Below are 22,156 nucleotides of genomic sequence, written 5' to 3' on the forward strand. Positions count from 1 at the left end.
GTGTAGACTAGCTGGATGATGTTTGGGGTTCAGTCCTGAGACAACTCAGGTGTTGATGTGGACATGGGACATCTGAAAGTGGTCCTAGTCCAGTGAGGCCAGGTACAGCTGCTAAGCCCAGGAGCAGACCTTCTGTAGATATAGAAGATTCTCACTGCCAGTCCTCAGAGGTTTCCAAGGCTCATAAGATAACCCTTCTGAGACAGGCCTTGATTGACGCTTCAGCCGGAGCAGGCAGTAGTACCTGGGAAAGGTGTGCAGGACTTGTGCTTTCTTCTTCACCATAGCATAGTGTTATTTCTTCTTTTTCTTCTTCTTCTTCTTCTTCTTCTTCTTCTTCTTCTTCTTCTTCTTCTTCTTCTTCTTCTTCTTCTTCTTCTTCTTCTTCTTCTTCTTCTTCTTCTTCTTCTTCTTCTTCTTCTCCTTCTCCTTCTCCTTCTCCTTCTCCTTCTCCTCCTCCTCCTCCTCCTTCTTCCTCTTCTTCTTTCTCTCCTCCTTCTCCTCCTCCTCTTCCTCCTCCTCTTTTTTTCCCCAACGAATTGAAACCATTTTCAGAGGACATACATATAAAGAGTGGCAGAACCAAAGTGTGAACTCTTATAAAGAAGTGGGGGGAAAAACCCATTAAAGTTTCAAAAATGTTAAAAATCCCCACAGAGTAACAAAATTGGAAAAGAATTTCCCAAACAGCTGTGACAACTTTGGAGGTGAAATACTTTTAGACTTCCAAGGTTTGTTCTATCCAACTAGAGTATGATACTTTGGAAGTTAGAGATAACTGGAGCTCTGACCTCACAGCAGTATGGATACTTTATTCTTTCTCTGTGCCTTTTTTTCCCTCTCAGATTTTGAAGTTCAAGTTTGGTCTTACAATAAGTTTCTGAAAGGGAATATGTGAAAATTTATCAAATTAAAATCATAGGCACTGACACTTGGAAGAGGCCTCCCCATAGACTTGTGCACAGTTATGTGGAAGAGATTGTAGTGAGGAGCTGTGGGCTGTGTTCCTGCCGCCCGGCTCTTGGCCGCCTGCTAGCTTTTGCCCTGAAATAACAACACACAAACTATATTCATTTAAACACTGCCTGGCCCATTAGTTTCAGCCTCTTACTCACATCTTGATTAACCCATATCTAATAATCTGTGTAGCACCACGAAGTGGTGCCTTACCGGGAAGATTCTAGCATATGTCCATCTTGGGCCGGAGCTTCATTGTGTCTGTCTCCCTGAGGAGAGGCACGGTGATCTGACTAACTTCCCAGCATTCTGTTCTGTCTACTCCACTCACCTATGTTCTAACCAATCAGGCCAAGCAGTTTCTTTATTAATTAACCAATGAAATCATCAGATAGATAGAAGACACACCTACATCAAGAGATGCCTGGGTGGACTGTCTTTTGTCCCAGTACATAGCCCTGAGCCTGGTTCATATTTGGATATTGCTAGTTGAACTGCTTGGAGCTGAACTTTGTCTTGTTTTTTAACCTCTAACAAGCCCTCTTCCAGTATCCTAGTTGACATTTCTCATCTTTTCTAGTAAATTTTAGCCATATTTTCTTTTTATGTTTCTGAATCTGAATTTAAATCCTTGTTATCAGCTAAAGTGTTTTTCTGAGGAATTCATGATTCCCGATTCACAGCATGGGTGAATTTACCCACAGTGGGATGTAGAAGTCCAAAAATATGAGCTTATTTTTACCTTGTCTAAAGGTCAGAGAACTAGAGGGCACTCAAGTTTGCTAACAACAATCAGAGCTACACATCTTGAATCAGGATGTGGTTACTTGGTTCTTTTGACATTAATAGTGCTCATACAGGTAGATCCACTCCACTCTGACAGATGGTCAGTATATACACGCATACTTTTGCTCCTTCTTTGGTAATAGGAGTCTACATGGGGAGTGGTTGCCTTCAGGAGACTTGGTCTAGGGTAGCTTTGAAAGACGCTAAATGCATTTGTAAGCCCTCTCAACCCTAAGCCATTTTTCTAAAACCTTACACTCACTCTCTCTTGAAAACGGACAGTCACCCACACACACATGCAGGACTGCTCATCCTCCTATGTGCTTGTGAATAACCACATGCAGGACTACTCATCCTCCTGTGTCCTTGTGAATAATCTTCAAACATAACTCCATTCTGGGAATTGAGGCAAATATAACCCACAGATATTGACTCAGTTCCTGATGTATTGATTTAGTCACTAGAACAAGGTCAGAAAGACCACAGAGATGCTCCCTTATCTCACATGATCATGCAGCTATTCTCCTGCCCTGGAATAGACCAATAACTGCTAGTAACCCTTTGAATAAGCCAATCCAATAAGTTGAAAAACAACCTTCAGGTTCCCCCCTTGTGTCTGTGGCTTTTTGCTTTAAAAGATGAACTGTAACAGCTATTGGGGGTCCTTCATATCCCAAACTTGAAGGGTCCTGTCATGACAGAATAAAAATCCTTTCTTTTGCATCAATTGTGACTGTGTGGGTGGTGTCTGGAACGACTCCTCCCTGATGTTTGGACTTCTAGTCCAACAGCTTCACTCCCTAAATAACAGAATGCTAATGACTTGATGTCTCAAAGTGTTGAAGCAATTAACTGTTTGAGCTGTCCTTTGTATCATGTTAAAGAAGTCTTTTGTTGTCTTCATCCCATTTTGTGTGGGATATAAAGTGTATGAAAATTAAAAGCAGTAATTTCAGTATTCTCTGGAACTCCCTCCCAATACTATCCTATAGTTCCTGTTTCATTATTTTATTCATGTTTTTTGTACTCTTTACTTATTTTTCTTGATTTCCATGCCCCTACCCCAGCAAGAGGTATTTTTGTCAAGGCTGGTCCTCAATGGTGGGACATTTAGCGGTATCTAGATACTATATTTGTGTCTATTAGGGCACTCTTGCACTATGTCTGGTAGGTATAGGTTAAGGGTGGGCATTTCCTGTCTGAGTACATAGGACAAGTCTATTTCTCCATTGAAAGTTAGAATTGAATTTAAGGAATAAGGATGGAGGATATTTTTAGGGTGACAAGTGACTAAATTTAGTGGCATTTAAAGTATTTTAGGTTAAATGTATTTTGTGTGTCTTGGTACATAAGCATGGTATGGTGTATGTGACACCAGAAGACACCTTGTAGGAGCCGGTTCTGTCCTTCCAACATGTATGTTTCAAGGATCAAATTCAGATCCCCTGGCTGGGCAGCAAGTGCCTTTAGTGACGAGTTGCCTTACCAGGCAAAAAGTGCCATTGTCATTAGCTGTTTTTTCCTTGTCAGGTCAGGAGCTTTGAAAGGGAAGGAATAGGAAACTCGTTAGAAACATCCCTTTGACTCACCCATGTGTCAATGGTGACCAAACAGAAAACTGAAGTCTTAGTTACAGTGATAGATGAGGCAAGATGCTGAGAGAAACTAGGAATGTGTTCTTTTCAGTCAACCCAACTTGGATGTGAATCCTTCCTGGCTCTACATCTCCCATCCCCTAGCTGATCAGTTCTGGTAAATCTTACACTTGACTTTTACAGTTCAGTCATCTTATCACAGAATTATGGATAAGCCCACAACTCTGGTGGTTGTGAAGCTGACTTGGACTAACTTGGATGAAAGAAAGAGTCAGCACCTGCTCTGCTCAATCCATAGTCAATAGTAGTCTACTGTTAACTATGCTTGTGAAAAAAAAGAGTAAGGATTGTTGTTGCTGATGGGAGTGCATGTAAGAAAAGCCAGAGTCCTCACTTAGAAATCCCCCACCTGTTCAAAGAATCTTTTTGAGCTTTGGGGATCATTCTGCAGAAAATTATCAAAATATCTAAGAGTGAAGACAGCAATATTGTGACTATGTGTAATCCACACACAATATTGTATATCCTGTGTAGTCTCTTTGGGCCTTTACAACAACTATATTGTGTGGGCACTGCCTTCGCAAAATCAGAAGGTTAAAGTAAACCATAAATCGCACCAAATGCTGATTGGTTCACATACTTCAAAGTTTTCTTGCAGCATGCAAGCTCATCTCATTAGTTCTGGCTGACAACTGATGTCCTTAGGTCATATTTGCCAGCCCTACTTCAAAGGTATTTCCATCAGTCCTGTTGTCCATGGGAACATACAGATAATAATTATGTCCTGGGAGCAGAGGCAATTGCTGTAGATTTTCCATCATTACCTTTGTTCCCCATGTCAGAATCAGGGCCAGTACAGTGTGTTCCCCTTAAAGCAGGCCATGGCCTTGCCAGATTCTACAGCCTTAGTGGAGCACTCAGGACTGGAAGCCAGAGGCCCAATCTCTTTCTTTGTTATAGCATAGACTGTGGGGTGGGGGGGGGGAGTATGAATAATTGTGATGCTTTTGTTATTCCTCTCAGAGCCCTTAACAGGCATCAGAGCCCATCATGAGTTTTTGGAAGGAGGCAGTGTTTGGCTTATATCTTTCTTTGCAGGTGGCTCTGTGTTGCTGTAGGTGGCCAGCAGACATGGAAATGTGGTGACCAGGACCCATGCTCCTTGGACTCTGTGTATTACTGCTGCATTTCATCATCTGATGCAATGCATAGAGGTACTGCTTTTCCAAGGCTGCTTTGTGGGCGAATTCTTAGTTGTGGAAAGTATTGTATGCCAGATCTGGGTAACCTGGACCTAGACTCTACTGGGTGTGGAAAAAAAAATTTACCCTTTACCCTGGAAAGAGCGTTGTCTGCAGCTTCTCTCGATGCTAAGAGGAAAGTCACATTAGTGCTAATTCAAAAGGACCATCAATTAAGTGATGATTGACCCAAGGAAGGAAAAAAAAATTACTGGGCCAAATTTCCACATTCTCTGGATACCCCAGTTTCATAGCATTTCCTTAGTTGCTTAATGTTGCACTCACGACTTTCTTTCATTTTCTTCTTCAAGTAACATCCATAGATTACAAAATATTTCTGGAAATATATCCTCATATATTGTCCCAAATGGGAGCTGATATTTTTGTCAGGATTTCTATTAGAAATGGAATTATATTGAGATGAACAGACACAGTTATTATAATTCTAAATTTAAAAAGACATATGCTTTTATCTTTCCAGAAACATCTTATACCGACATACATATTATTATGCATTTTTTTTCTGGTACAAGCACACAAATGGCAGCTCCCCAGAGTTAGCTAGAATGCTGTTCCTCTTTGTAGGCCAGGACTGAAATTTTGCTGAGGGGCTATAAATATTTTTAAGTAAATAACAAAAGAAAAGGAAAAAGAAAAGGAAAGAAAGCAAAGTAGCGATGACTTTTAAATCTTGTTGGCTTTTCTTTAAGTCAAAAACACAGGTTTTTCCCAAGGGCAACTTAACAATTTTGTGTCAGTGCTTAAATGGAAGAATTCATGTGCATGTGCCTTTTTTGTATTAATAGTGACTATTGTCATTTTATGGGCTGCTGGTCTAATGAATGATTTTCTAAACCTTATCTTGGTTGTATGACCATTGTATAAAAGATAATTTTTTTCCTGTAATTTGTTCCAGATAATAATCCCTGATACCACACCAGGAAATTTCTGTATAATGTAAATTTCAATGTTAAATTATTTATTGCATATAAATTTTCTATCAGAAGAGGACCAACACACTGAACCCACTAATGCTGGTCTAATAGAAAGTTAATGGCTTATTCTAACTGATTTTGCAAGAACAAAGGGCATGCTAACCTCGATGACAGTGTGTAATTAGCCAAATGCTTAGGGGATAGATTTTTCTATGGTCTACATTAATTCTGCAGAACTACAAAGGTTCTCAGTTCTTTCTAAGCCATATTCTTTATTGGATTATCACCATTAAACCTGCAGAGATGTGGAGCTGACAGCTACGAACACAGCTGGGTGGACAGAAGTCTTTTGAGATAGGTTGTCTACTCAGAACAAGATGACTAATGCAGGGTATTGTTCAGACCTAGGAAGAGTACACAATAACACTTTAGAGATGTTACAGTCTTGCTTTTCTATTTTGAAAAGTGTTGTGAGAAAGAAGCAGGATTCCTAATGATGCAGGTCAGTCTAAGCATAGGTATGCTTGGAAACTCTGAAGTTACTTTCAAGGTTTTTATATTAGGCATTTATAAAGAATTAATGCACTTTCTGTTTAAATTTGAGCCCTGTCTCTAATATACTTCATTATAGACATAACATTCTGAAGTCATCTGAGCCACTTCTGGATTTGAATCATTCTTGTAAAGGGATATCCAAATTTGAAATAAATTAAATATAGAACAGTCAGTTTTGATTGGTAGACAATATGACACTACCCAGCACAAAAATAATGAACTAATATAGATAGCAACAAAGGTGATTTTTTACTATTTCAATGTTAGGTTACGAAGACAGATGCCTACCCCCTCAAGAATATATATTATATGATTCTCTTCATGTAACGATCTAGAAAAGAAAAATAATATAGAGAGACAGAGACGAGCTGGGAGGTTATTTGGAGACTGGTACTCCGAGTTGAACAGTTGAAGGGACCATCAGAGAGATCTCACGATGCTTACTTGGGTGATGGACATGTTAATTACGAGTAGGGTTTTTCTGATATTTGTAGACCTACAGCTGAGGTAGTTTACCCTATGTTGGTTATATCTCAGAAAAACTGTTGCAGACAATAGAGAAAACCTTGTGAGAAGGCCAGTGGGGACTCTGGAGAGGGACTTGAAGAGCTGAGCCACGTTGGTAGAAAGTTTTAGATGTGAAAGATGAGCAAGGATTAGATACCTGTTTACTAACACAGTGCTGATAGCTAGCAATACAGTGTTGCATACTTGAAACATTACTTTTATTTTATTCATATGGGTGTTCTGCCTGCATGCATGTCTGTGCACCACATGTGTTCTGTGCCCAGGAATGTGGGAAGAAGGTGTTGGAGCCTCTGGAACTTGAGTTTCAGATGGTTGGGAGTCACTATGAGGGTGCTGGGAATTGAATCCTGGTCCTCTGAAAGAGCAGTCATTGTCTTAATCACTGAACCATCTCTTTAGATGTCCACTTGAAATGTTTTTAAGAGAATAGATCTCATGTTTTCTATTCTGACACACACACAAGTTCACACAAGCACACACACACAGCATATATATAAAGAAACATAGGAGACTTTTGGAGGGCACTGGTATATTTAGTACCTCAAATGAAGTGATGATTGTGAGGTTTGAAAACCCTGAATTATATACATTAAACATAACAAGGTTGTTTATGTGTGCATATATTATTCTTTAGTAAAACTATCAAAATTTCTCTATATAAAGAAACAATGAAATAAGTAATTTTTTAAAAAGGAGAGGGAAGCCGGGCGGTGGTGGCGCACGCCTTTAATCCCAGCACTCGGGAGGCAGAGGCAGGCGGATCTCTGTGAGTTCGAGGCCAGCCTGGTCTACAAGAGCTAGTTCCAGGACAGGCTCTAAAAAAGCTGCAGAGAAACCCTGTCTCAATAAACCAAAAAAAAAAAAATAAATAAAAATAAAAATAAAATAAAAATAAAAAGGAGAGGGGGCTATTATTCCTTGAATCTTCCCCTCACCTACTTCACTTGCTCCTCTTTCTGGTCTCTCTTCTCTCTTTGATCACCATCACTTTCTTATTTTCTTACTTTTTAGTTATTGACATCTATTTATTGTATCATCATACAAACATCAAAAAATACAGTGTAGTCTTAATAATCGGCACTCTTTCTGGCTCCTGGCAATTCCTTAATGAATAAAACACTGTGGTGTTCTGGTGGAGCTAATTTTTGAGACTGGCTACTTGAGGTTTTAATAGTACAGATTACTTATCCATATTTGCATTAAGTTATATAAAATGTAAGAGCAGCATTTTGTAAGGAATGGCTGCGGAGGGTTGAGGAAATTCACAGTGTGTCGGAAATGCTTATGGAAACGACGGGGTGCAATCCAGAAAGACCTAGGTTGTGGTGTAAACTTAGAGCATATTGTCCATTGCAGATGTATGCTTTCTTTCTACTTTTGAGTTAAATGGAATATTTTCTCAAACTGAGACAAATACTTCAACATCAAATTTGTTTTCCTTTTCTGGTGAACTTCACATTCTTAAAACATTATTTAATAAGTAAATGAACTCAGTGTAATCATATTAAGCTTTATCTTTCAGCCTGCCTTAAAATTTTTATAATGAATTCAGGCTACAATTAGTTTATCTGAAGACAGAAAATTGAGAAGATAATTATGGATCTATTTCATTAAAAACAGGTTTAAAATGTGCACATTCTATGTTTGTACTTACTGAATTTTATTTCCTTTGTAAGGTTATTTTCTTTCTTTAAATAGTATGTTTTATTTTGCAGATCCAGAAAGGTAGAATTTGAGAATCCAAGTGTTAGAATCACAGTTTCTTACTTACAGTGATTTACAGACTTACATTATTTTTATGACCAGATAATATGTTCCTTGCTATTTGATTGGCATGAGGAGGCTTCCTGGAGTTCACACACACACACACACACACACACACACACACACACACACACACACCTCATACCTTTCACACTGCACACACACACATACCACGCAATACATATTCACATACTATAAACACATATACATACTTACCACACACATGATATACATACATACACAAACACATACACACATATTTCTCCTATTCAGTCATCTTGAGCCTGTGTCCTGTTTAATTTATTACTAATATGTTTATTTGAAAAGTATAAGTATGCTTGTGTGTCTGTGGGTAGATACGCACACCCGAGTGCAGAACCAGCAAAGGCTAGATTCCTTGGAGTTGGAGTTTCAGGCAGTTGTGAGAGACCCAACCCAAGTATCGGGAAAAGAATTCAGGTCCTCACAGGATGGATTAACTGTTGAGCTATCTTTCTAGTCCTAGTGTCATAGGTTTTTCATATCAGTTTTCACTAGTATTTGCTGAAGATCATGTCTATACTCAAAGTAGTAAATTTACTATTTATAATAAATAAATGTAAGGAAGGAGTTAATTTTTTATTATTATAAAGTTATTACTGACATGTCCTTATATGTGTGTGTACAAACCATTTAACAGGACATTTATGTGTGGAGGTCAGAGGATAACTTAATGAAGTCTGTTCTCCTTTTCAACCATGTGCATTCCAAGGCTAGGACTCATAAACAGAATGAGGATCTCTGGACTAGAGGTTCTGATATGGAGAACCACAGACCCTAACACAAAGGCATCAGTCCTGGATGCATACTAGTTTTCAAAAGACAACAATGCTCATCTCCAACTCCTAGAAATTACAATTTAAAAGATATTTTATGGGCATGAATATTGGTGCCTATAAACATCCCCTTTTGGCTCCTATTTGGCATGCAGGGTAAGTGTCAACATTCTGTATTCTTTTTTTATTTTTTTTTGTCTTGTTTGTTTGCTTGTTATTCAGATTTTAAACAGAGGCTGTCCTAGACCTCTTAGAATTGTTCCAAATAAGACTCTCTTGTACATGTCTCAAACTCTCAGGTAGCCTTATACACAACACTCTATGCTAGACCAAAGGAAAAAATTTAAGCAAGTACTTGCAACAGCTGAAACCACTGGCCTACCAACTGCTCTGTCAGTAATTGCTGGAGGCTGAACAAGAGATAGGCCCACATGGCACATCTCCATTAGTCTCATTGACAGGGATGTCGTGAAAGGCTTCATAATTCCAAACAGAGTGGCGCCACTCCTGACTGTTCTCTGAATGTTCTGGCATTGCCAAGAGGTTTTGTTTATTGGGGAAAGATTGAGTTTCTTTTGCCATAGCTTTAAAATATCTGAGAACTCAGAGGTGGCACTCTGCATGATTTTGTCCCTTACAAAGTAGCCTTCCACGGTGATAAGATGCATGAAGTAAAACTCAATCATGTCTTTAATGTGCATCACCAAAACACCAGTTCAAGAAACTGAGGGTAGCACAGCCTACTGAGAAGATAGTGGTAGCCAGAACAGAGGGTCTGTGGCATGGCAGTGTAGAGAGCATGAGGATGGATAGGATAACACACGGGCTATATCTTGGTTGTCACAGCTACCCTTGGGTCATTGAGTTCTCTGTCTTTGCCAGTTTTTGTCCATCATCTAAAGTGGCCATGATTAAGAACAGATGAAAGGTGGGTTTTTACAACTCATAATCCTTCACAATTTATTGATAAAGACAAGGGAGCATATTGGAGGAAACATATTTTCCCCAGCCATTTAAAATACTTTAGAACTTAAGCTTACTCAGTTGTATGTGTAATAAGCTCCTGTTGTGTGTAAAAGGCTGAACAAGAGTTAAAGGTTGACCATCAAAAGAAAAGAAGCCGGTTATGGTCTCTTTCCTTCTAAGAATGTCCTGTCATAAAATACTAGAGAAAGATGTGGTAATATGAGTAGTATGCATACACTGAAAATAAGATGCATAGCTAAATAAGGTAATCCCTGAGGAAGAATTCCATCAAGGAGACTAAGACTGGATTTACCTGAGATTGGTTGACTTCTGGGAGATGATGCAAAGGAAGATTGGTTGTGGTGGTGGGCTTTACTGGAAAGGCACCATGTTTTCTCTAGTTTGTAAGTTCTACTGTGTAGTCACACACCTGCACTGTCAAAGTACTGGCTACACCAGTTTCTTGATGGATGGTGGGATCGAAGCTATTGTCGGTATTGTTTTCACATGCACTCTGTCCAAGAGTAGCATTAGCAATGTCCTGCTGCCTGCCAAATAGATTTGTCATCGTGTTACAAGCAGCAGAGCCATTTGGCTGTATCTCACTCCAGGGTGCTTTACGGTTCTGCACTGGATTCTCCAAGTGTAAGCGCATTAGCATGCCAACGTGCTCAGATGGTACTTTCACAAGTCATTCAGGCTGTAATCAGATACGGTGCTCATCAGACAGGAGCCAGATGAGCAGCCTGCTGCACATCCCATTGCACACGCATCTCTCCTCCGTAGTGGTAGCCACTGAAGGCTGCCACCCTGAGCTCTCCTGTGACAGTGCCAGCAAGGATTATGAACAGAATGTACCCAAAGAAGCTGGTGGCGCCGTGGTTGCCAAGAAGAACAGATTGCACTGCAGAGGGTGTTTAAGAAGGCCATTAGGACAACTTAAGTTATCAGAAGACTGACAGGAGACAAACAACGGAAGTAGGCTTATCTAGTGAAAAGACAGAAATGGAGTCAAATACAAAGTCAGAGTGAAGATTGCAAGGGAGACAATGTATATTTGATGTCTATCATAAAGTCCAAAATGTAAAAAAAAAAAGTACATGGTGTTTAAGACCTATGCTTATTTTGGGAAAGAAGGAATGTAGACACAATGTTTTTGCACAGGACACTAGAAAGCCCTCTCAGTGGCAAGAGTTGCTTAGCATTACTTGGTGTGTATAGCCTGACTGAGGGAGCTGGCCTTAAGTATGCAACAGTCTGTATAGAGAGCTGTCTGTGTTTTCTTTGCTTTTTGATGCTGCTGCCAGTTGAGAGCTAGTGTATTTCCATGCTTCAGCTAATGTGTGAAGCTTCAATACCAGAGCAGAATGCCTCTGTGCTTGGATGGTATTTGCACCGAGAGACCAGGTTTTATATTGTGCTAAGACTGCAAACCAGAAATCCGCATGTGAATTTTGCAGATGTGAGCTCATGGCCCTCAAGGTCTCAGTTCACCTCAAAGCTTCTGGTTGCAAAGGCCCTGGTGAGGGTGGGAGATTACAATGCTGGTTAAATCACTCAACAGAAAGAAGAGGGACTCCAGTAACTGAGATCTTAAAGAGTAATGGCTTCAGATTTAAGGAATTAAAGAATGTTCACACCTGAGGATGAGCAGAAACAGATCCAATAAGAAGCTCTTAGGTATAAGCTCTGTGTGAGGCATAGTAGCCAAATACAAAAATGAGCCCCAAATCAAACCTGTTTCTCCTCAACCCGTTCCATCCAATGGTAGAGGCCCAAGAGCTAACAGAAGGCAAGATAGAGACATGATTTAGTAGCAGTGAAAATGTCTGTGGGCAAAAGACAAAAACCTTAGAGTCAGATTTTTCAACCAGGTGATAAAAAGCAGGAGTTTCAAGCAGTCACACAGGAAGCTGAGGACAAAGCAGGGCACGGACCCATCTCCTTCAGGAACACGTGCTAACTTAGCCATCACTGTGGCCTCTGGTTGTCAGGACACTTTTAGGTGCTGCAGCCATTTAGGAAGTTGCATATTAGTTTCTATTGAGACACTCATCCTACCTGAAAATCTTTGTAGTTGAGTAAAAACTTGTGTAACTGGATGTTTCTTTCCTGACCGCCAGTTCCCAAATAACTGTTCTGAGGCTTATTAATTACACACTGTTTGACCTATTAGCTTAGCCTTATTATTAACTAGTTCTTACAAGTTAAATTAACCCATTTCTATTATTCTATATTTTACCATGAGGCTTTTGGCTTGTTACCTCACCCCTTCCCCGGTGGTTGTCAGTGTCTCTTTCAACTCTGCCTTCTTTTCTCTGTGTCTTTTCCTGGATTTCCTGTCAAGTTATATTCTGCCCTGCAATGGGCCTAAGCAGCTTTATTCATCAACTAATAACAGCAACACCTGCTTACAGGGTACAAACATAAAACTTGCATTTGTACTGAGTCACCAGAGCGTAAGTTAAACAGAATGAAAGCCAAAAGACGAGAGATATTATGCTTTGGTTGTCTTCAGCAGTCTCATTACTCCAGATGTGAGATTTCCTGCCGGAACAGGTTGGCCCTCATGCAGGCTGGAGCATTGTGGCCAGCACAACCGCTGTGTCTAAAAACTGAGAGAAATGAATTGCTAGTCTTAAAAAAGATTTACAGAATCAGCATCTTCATTTGAATGCAAACCTATGGTCCCTGTACTCACTGAGGTTCTTGATGTTCTAACTTTTGTAGTTCTGTAGTTTACTTAGATTTCTTATGTCAAAAAAAAATCATGATTCCTTGTCCAAATGGATTTTCTTATGATGGTGACATATATGTGCCCAATCCTAACTTTCCCATATCAGAGCCACTTTCAGCTTTGTGCTTTTTTTTTGTAAATTAATGACCACCCAATCCTAATAGATATTTAATCACATCTCAGAATTACCCCCCTACCCTATCATAGCATCTAGCCCATCTCTTCTCCTTGGGTTAATAAAGTGTCCCCAGGAATGAGGCCTTATTTTCAACAGCTCCACCATTTTCCTTTTCTACCATTGCTAACTCAGTTGATTTCCATGGAATAATTTTCCAGACTGTGAATTATCAAGCAAAGCTGTTTCTGCTTTCTTGGAAAGCTATGGCCAACACTTTTTCTTTCTAGCGGGATGAACACACATTCTTTTCCATTGATTTCCCTCCACGTATGTACACACAATTCTGCAGCAATTTAAAATCCCAGTTACAGTAGAAAGGTAGTGGCAAAATGGATCACATGAGAAATTAGAGTGCAGTCTGTTTGCTTTAAAAGCACCACAATGTTTCAACTAAGGTTTTGCTTTAATATCAGTGAGAATGAGCTCTTTTTACAGCTGAGCTTGAAAGTTCAATGGAATTCTATATTTGTCCATTTTAAAGCCCCTTAAACTGACACTTTTATGAGAAGTTATTAAGAGTTATTCAGGTTTAATAGTATTTTAAAACACCATATTTGTTTAACAAATTTTGGTGCCAACAGGTAAGGATGATGGCATATTTCCAAAGGTGAAACATTGTAAATTCTTTTTCAAAATGTTTTGGTGCATCTGTAACATTTATCTCTCCACTACTAACTTTAATGTACATTCAAAAGTATTTGAAGGAAAAACAATATAATGTTCCTTGTGGTATTATGTGTGTCATTTGTATAAATTGCATTCTGTCCTTGGCAGTGATTTACCTATAGTTTACAGTTGAAATTTCTTTTTGAATAAAATACATATAGGAAGAATTGTGTTGACTGTTTTACAGGTTTCAGGAGGAACAAAGGAGTAGAAATCATTTTTTTTCTGTGTGTATCAGATATTTATTACCCCACCATCCAGCATCTCTGTGTTTTTCCTGTGAGTCAGGCTTAGAAGCCTTAGGTGTAGTATTATTGGTTTATTTTTTCTTTGCTATGTGATTCCCGATTTAAAATGTTTTTTTTTCCCACCCAATTTTAGTGTTCATTTATTTATTTAATGAAAACATGTATCCTGTAGAGCAACATTCACATATCAATGTTTAATGTGGCAAATATGAAAAATATATCAAGGGTATTACTTGCAATAAAATCTGAATGGGGTCTGGTCTGCTCAGTGTAGATGATAATGACCCCTCGTGGCTCTGCGAGGCCACAGTGCTTATTCTGTAAGCTTTTCAATTCTAAGATGAAAGCCATTGCCAAATGATCAGCACACCCGTTAGGGTTCTTGCATTAGGCTGCCCGACAACTAGGTAGGTGAGGCAGGGAGGTGTGCTGTGGGGGCATTTGTTCTGACCAGAAAGGGCACACTGTTCAATTGAAGTTCAAAGATGATGCATTCTCTCTTCTCCAAATACACCTCCCTTGTCCATTCAACTGGGCTTTCTCTGCTTTATACCTAAGTAAAATCCTAAATGCAGTTATACATTTATCGTTTTCTAGCTGAAAGCTTACTTTTTCATTCTTTTCTTCCTTAATTCCTTTTATTTACTTAGTGATTTGTGATCTGCCCAGTTTCTGCTTCCCTACCCGTTTTGACCCTTACAGCAACCTTGGTAGTTCTTGTCTACTGTTCTCATTTCTATAGATAATGAAGTGGCTCCAGCTTAAGTGGCTGCCCAAGGTCACCCAGGTGATAATTGAAGTCAGTACTCAAACCCAGATCTTTTGACTCCGAGCATAGCTAAGGGCTCTTTACAAAAGTGTCCTATGTCCTAACCTTGGGAATTGTGAAAGGTTTTCACAATTTCCACTGAATGTGCATGGAAAGACCCTTTGGAAGGAGGATTTGTAAGGAGTGGTTTCTTTCGGTTAGAACCAAAGGCGAGTCACTCCACTGTTTTCCCTCAGAGCATTCTCGTTCTCCATTCTCCACACAAAATGCACTGTACGTTCCATTTGACAGTGCTTTGGGAAAACTCACTTTTCATATTAAATATTTCACTGGTGAATATTCAAGGGGCTTATGTCTGGCCTGGTTAATAGCCTGCTGTGTGACCTTGATAAGGTGACTTAACCTTTTAATGTCTCTGAAAATTTAGGGTAAAATCTTTCTCTTCCTTGGCAACTGTAATGCATAATTAATTAATGTTACCAGAGTGAAATCAAAAGCTTTGCCACTAAAGCAAGGGAAACGCATCAGCATCACACAGTATTAGCCCCAGATAATCACTGAGGTTAACTGCCCTGAGCCAGTGGTTACAGGTTTGGAGCTGAGAAGCTTTTGCTGTCCCTGATGATAAAAGAAATGCAAGGCAGGATTAAGACTGTTTCACTGCCATCTGCCCCCACCCGCAATGCCTCAGAGAACTTTAAAACAAGACAAGAGGGAACATGAAATTCCCCTTTGTTCTTAACTTATCATCCAGCCTCTTATGCACCATGACTGTACATACAGCAGACTTTGAGACAAATTCTGCCTTCTCAGAAGAGTGTAATATATTTTGATATGTGATTATTTCTTCCTACTTCCTATTTTGGTAGCCTATATTTTTATATTGATGGTATTGATATAACGATGGCTATTGAAGTGATTCAATTACCTCTCTGGGGTATAAAGTCTGTCTTCTTATGGAAAACATCTGGAGGCATCTTTTCCTTCTACACTGCATAATTCTGTTATCTGTCAGCAAAACTTTCCAGATATGGTAGCAATGAAGATAGAGTCTAAGAAAATATGTGCTACTGTCCAGATGTTACAGATGAGGAGACATAGAAAGGATATATATATGGATATGCATATATATGCAGAAGTGATTTTGAGTCTGAATTTAAATTAATTGTTGTCCAATCTTCCAGAAGATTTGAAATAAGAAAACTGCACAAAATCTTCAGTTAGTTGCATGCTCTATAGGAAACTGGGAGATAAACTGACTTACCTGTGTCAGTAGCACAGAGGAGATTTAAGACTCACAGAGGAGTGACAATTGAAGCTTGTCAAGGAACCAAAACTGGAGCCGGGCCTAAACGGCGGAGAAATATCAGTAGGCCATGATCAGGGAAAACACTTGTCGGTAACCTTGAGAGGAACATATGTAACAGTACAGAGAGGTGGTAGCAATTAGAAGACTGGCTTAATGGGAGGGTAGATTGTGGGGACTTTGAGGTCCAGGCTGAGTTTCCTTTGTCCCTGCAGAAGACAGTGACCTTGATCCTGAAAACAGAAGCTCCTGCAGGTGACATAATGTTTCAGGTTCAAAGACTCATTCCTCTGGCTAAGATGAAGAATGGAATGGGTAGTAGGCTAGAGAAAAAGAGGGTTCTGGTTTGAATCTGAGGCATTTCACTGGTTCATCTTTCCAACACTTCATTTCCAGCTTTTAGCACGATTTTGAGAGGCTGTGGAGCCTTCAGGAGGTGGGACCTGGGATGGAAGTAGATATTTGGAGGTCATCTTTGAACATGGTAGCCCAGTCCTTGTTTCCAGCTTCTTATTTCATTCTAGCTTACCTTGATGTGAATAGCTTTCTACTTCATGCCCCTGCCACCCAGAAAAATCTACTTACCCATTCTTGCCCTGAGGAATTGAAGTCACTGCAGCTATAAACCAAAAGAAATTCTTACTCCTGTAAATTTGTTCCTCTGTCATGTATTTTGGTTATAGTGACATGAAAGTAACTAACACAAATATTATTCATAGAAGAGAAATCCTGGTTAGAGAGAAGGAAAGATTAGAAGCTAGATCACTAAGGCAGGATTGGAGGCAGGGTGGAGAGGCAAAGTCTTGTCCTAATAAGATGTGGGAGTATTGGAAGCTGGGGTTGCAGTGAGAGGTAGGAATGTTTTTCCACAGAGCCAAGGCCTTTTTAGCTTCAATACTGACATCACAGATAGTGGTTGTCTGTCCTCCAGCAGCCTCTATTGCAGGTCACAGAAAAAGTATATGCCTAGATTTAAGGGACAGTGATTGACAGTTCTCTGTGTCATGTACACTGACCCACACACCACTAGGAACGTATATGGCAGGTTGTGTCCATTTCATTTGGACCATGTAGTGATAACACATGGTTTAAATTTGTATTAATTAAATGTCATCTCATGAATTTAATTTGCTATTGGTTAAAGCCTATTTATAGTCTGCTTTGTGAGTTCCCTTTCCACCATGTTTTATGTTAAATTGCACTGCCTTTCTCCTAATTTGTAGGTATTTTCATACATTCACAACACAAAGCCTTTCGTTGTATATACTGACAATTTCTTCTACTATCTTTTTAAATTGCTGCATCTCAATTGTATGAAATAATTTATTTTCCTGTGCCATTTTATACATGCATGTACTTAGTTTAAATATATTCACTCATATTGTCTTTTACTGTAAAATTTTATTACTTTTGTATTTCATTTGTGTATGTGTGTGTGGGCATGTGTGGCTGCCAGAGTTTCTGTGAAGCTAAGAGGACAATCTTCAGGAGTCGATTTTCTCCTTCCACCCTGTGAGTTCTGAGATTCAAACTCAGGTTCTCAGTGTTGTCTGCAGGTGCCCTTGCTCACTGGCCTCTGTTTTCTTTCCTTGGTCCCACTCTCTGGGGTGTACGTTCTCTTCCTTAGTCATCTTTCTGTTTTTGTGGCTTTATTCATTTCTAGATTTCACATATGAGAGAGAGAATGAGCTGCACCTGTATTTCTGAGTCTGGCTATTCTTTGCTTTAACATAAAAATAGACATTTTCTTTAGTCATCCAGTTCTTGAGGGATGCCTTTGCTGACACCATAGCTTAGCAGCTATGGAGAGCACAGCAGTTAACATAGGTATGCAGGTGTCCCTTGCAAGTAGGCTTGATTCCTCTGGGTACAGAATTAGGAGCAGCAGAACTAGATGACGGGGCAATTCTATATTTAGGAAATCCCATCCTGATTTCCACAGTGCCGGCACTGATTTTGCATCAACCTCAGGAGGGTTTAAGGCCTGTTTTTCCCTGATTCTTCTGCAACATTTGTATTCTGTTTCCTTGATGACAGCCATTTTGAGTGGAGTGAGGTGGAATCTCAAAGTGGATTTGATTTGCATTTCCCTCTCAGTTGAGACATTAGACTTTAGAAAGTGTGCTTAGTATAGTTTGCAATCTCTCTAGTGAAAAAATGTCTGTGCAGTGTTGTATGAGCCTGCTTGTTTGTTTCCCTGCCACGCAGACTCCCAAAATAATCACACAGAAACTGTATTATTTAAACCACTGCTTGGCCCTTTAGCTCTAGCTTCTTATTTGCTAACTCTTATATTTTAATTTAACCCATTTCTAGCAATCTGCATATAGCCTTGAGGTTGTGGCTTACAAGATAAAGTTCCTACGTCTGTCTCCGACGAGGCTACATGGCTTCTTTCTCTCTGCTTGGTTTCTCCTAGCATTCAGTTTAAATTTCCCCGTCTAGCTAAGTTCTGCCTTGCTATAGGCCCAAAGCAGTCCTTTATTAATCAATGGTTTTCACGGCATACAGAGGGGAATCCCACATCAGTGCAGTTCATTGGTCCCTACGTTGATTGGATTGTATGTTACTTGGTATTTGAATTCTTATTTTGTGGGAATAAGTTACATGTAATATGAATATGTGACAAATATCTTCTCCCATTCTGTAGGCTGTCTTTTCACTCTAGTGACTGCTTCCTTTGTGGTAAGATTCCCTTTTTGTTTGTTGGTTATTGTTTTTGTTTCTTCTTTTTTTGTTCATATTTTGTTATTGTATTTATTGAGCTATATATTTTTCTCCACTCCCTTCCTTTCCTCTCCCCTTCTACCCTCTCTCGTGACCCCAATTTTCCTAATTTACTCAGGAGATCTTGTCTTTTTCACCTTCCTATGTATATCCATGTATGTCTCTCTTAGGGTCCTGTCTGTTGTCTAGTTTCTCTGGGGTTGTGGCCTGTAGACTATTTTTTTATGTCTAATAGCCACTTATGAGTGAATACATATTATAGTTACCTTTCTGGGTCTGGGTTACCTCACTCAATATGTTTTTGCTAGAGCCATCCATTTACCTGCAAATTTCAAGATGTCATTATTTTTACTGCTGAGTAGTACTCCATTGTGTAAATGTACCACATTTTTTAAATTCATTCTTTGGTTGAGGGGCATCTAGTTTGTTTCCAGGTTCTGGCAATTACAAATAATGCTTCTATGAACATTGTTGAGTACATGCCCTTGCATGAAAGAGCTTCCTTTGGGTATATACCCAAAAGTGTTATATCTGGGTCTTAAGGAAGGTTGTTTCCTAATTTTCTGAGAAATCACCATACTGATATCCAAAGGGACTGTACCAGTTTGCACTTCCACCAGCAATGTAGGTATGTTCCGTTTACCCCACATCCTTTCCAGCATAAGGTGTCACCAGTGTTTTTGATCTTGGCAATTCTGACAGGTGTAAAATGGAATCTCAGAATTATTTTGATCTGCATTTCTCTGATGGCTAAGGATGTTGAGTATGCCCTTAAGTGTCTTTTAGCCATTTGAGCTTTGTCTGTTGAGAGTTCTCTGTTTAGGTCTGCACCACAATTTTTATTTATTTGTTCTTTTGATGTCAAGTTTCTTGAGTTCCTTGTATATTTTGGAGATCAGTCCTCTGTCCAACGTGGGGTTGGTAAAAATCTTTTTCCATACTGTAGGCTGCTCTTTTGTTCTTGTTCTTGTGTGACCATGTCCTTTGCTTTACAGAACTTCTCAATTTCAGGAGATCCTATTAATTGTTGCTCTCAGTATCTGTGCTTCTGAACCTTGTCAATGCTTGCTAATCTTTCTTGATCTATTAGTCTTATTCAGAAGACCATTGCCTATGCCTATATACTGAATTGCTTCTCCTCTTGTTTTCTTCAGTAGTTTCAGATTATTGGGTCTTACATGAAGGCCTATGACTCATTTTAAATGGATATTTATACTGAGTGGGGAGGGGGTTAGTTTCAATATCTTATGTGTGTATATATAGTTCGTCCCACACCATTTCTTGAAGAAACTGTCATTTACTCACTGTGCGTTTTTGGCACCTTGTCTCAAATCAGATGACCTGAGTTGTGTAGTTTTATTTCTGGGACTTTTGTTGTACTCCATGGTCTATGTTTCTATTTTCGTGCCAGTAGCAGGCTATTTTTGTTATTATGGTTCTGAAACTTCAAATCAGCTATTGTTCTACCTCTAGCATAGTTCCTTTTGCTTGTGATTGCCTTGGATATTTGTAGTCTTTTGTTCTGTCATATTGGATTATATGTTATGTTTCTGGGGATAATGGTTTTGTTGTTTTGATGGAGCTTGCATTGATTTTGTAGATCACTTCTGGCAATATGGCTATCACGATGTTTGCTCTGCTGATGTGTGAGCACAGGGATTCTTTCCATTCATTCTTTCCTTTCTTAGTCTCCACTTCTTGTCACTATCTTCATTGTAACCCTTGATGAATGGGAGTTCTTAATGCAGACTGATTTTTCTCATGATGTGCTCTTTATGTTTTATGTATAGTAACCTTCCCTTCATTGATGTCTTGAAGTTGTGTTCCCCCAGAAACTTGGCATTCATACAGAGATCTGTGACATATCTAGAAATAACATGTTTATGCTTGCACCTAGGAGGTCATGATATATATATATATATATATATATATATATATATATATATATGGATATTCTACATGTATTTTATGGGTAAAGTATAGTTATTTTGAATTCCATTTATTGGAAATATAACCACAACACATTTCATTGAACTGTTAATTTTTAAGTAGAAACGGAATCCATTTTCCCTGGAGGATTACTTTTGTCTCTCCATTCTGATTCATTTGCTAACTTCTCTGTCCTTGTACTCAATCACACATAATTCTAACTACTATAAATTCATTATACATACTGCTGATGTGTAGTTTCTTCCCTGAGTAAAGTTTGAATTTCAGAATGAGAATCTGAATCACTTCCACTTAAATTATTATGCACCCCCCAAAAGAATTTGTATGCAAACACAAAAACAATTATACCTTCATATATAAAAATTTACTAGCGTTCTGAATGACCTTAGTGTGAATCTTTAAATAAGTTTTAAGGGACGAGCCTTGCTTCAGTAACACATATAATAAGATTTGCTTGTGTGGAAGTAATGTCATGTTCATGACATATCGTCACCATTGAATAATGCTTTAATTTTTCTCAGTAAAGTTTTATAGTCCTCAGTTTATTGTGCAGGTTTCTTCAGTGTATGGCTTTCTTACAAATCATGCTGTGGCTTAAAAAGTCTTCTAAGCTTATGAACTCTTAGGTCAGTTCCTTCTCATGCCCCTCCTGTGCTCTGTGCTCTGTTCTGACAAATGTCAGTTACACTCTTGGAATTTCCATGTTCCAATGGGTCTTTTTATTTTATTGTTAGGACTATATTATAATCATATGATTTCTCCCTTCCCTTTGATCCTCCCCAAATCTTCCATGTACCCCTACTTGCTTTCTTTCAAATTTATAGTTGGGTGGTGGTGGTGTACACCTTTAATCCCAGCACTTGGAAGGCAGAGGTAGGCAGATCTCTGTGAGTTCGAGACCAGCCTGATCTATAAAAGCTAGTTCCAGAACAGGCTCCAAAGCTACATAGAAACCATGTCTCAAAAAAATGAAAGAAAGAAAAAATTATAGTTACTTTTAAATTAATTGTTACACATACAGACACATACACACACCCCTACAAAACTGCTCAGTTTGTATAAAGGTAATTGCATATATGTTCACAGGGCTGAATAGTTGATATTGGATAACCAATTGGTGAACTATTTCCTGGAGAAGATTTCTCCCACTCTCAGAATTCTTCAGTAGATCATTGTGTAGAGTTGAGGACGTGTGGTCTTTCCTCTGTTCACTTTTGCTTGTCTGTTGTCATTGTCCTTGTTGAGCTCCTGTTTAGGGAATCATGTTGTGAAGACCTTGTATGTTGAGCTTCTAACACACAATCCTACACCAAACTTCTGGATCCTCTGATTCTTACAGGTTATCTTCTGCAATGTCTTCTGATCCTCAAGTGCAGGTGTATTTTAGAGATATAACCACTGGGATTGGGTTCTGCAACTCTGCATTTTAAATA

Source organism: Arvicola amphibius, chromosome 8, assembly GCF_903992535.2.
Source record: "Arvicola amphibius chromosome 8, mArvAmp1.2, whole genome shotgun sequence".
NCBI lineage: Eukaryota > Metazoa > Chordata > Mammalia > Rodentia > Cricetidae > Arvicola > Arvicola amphibius.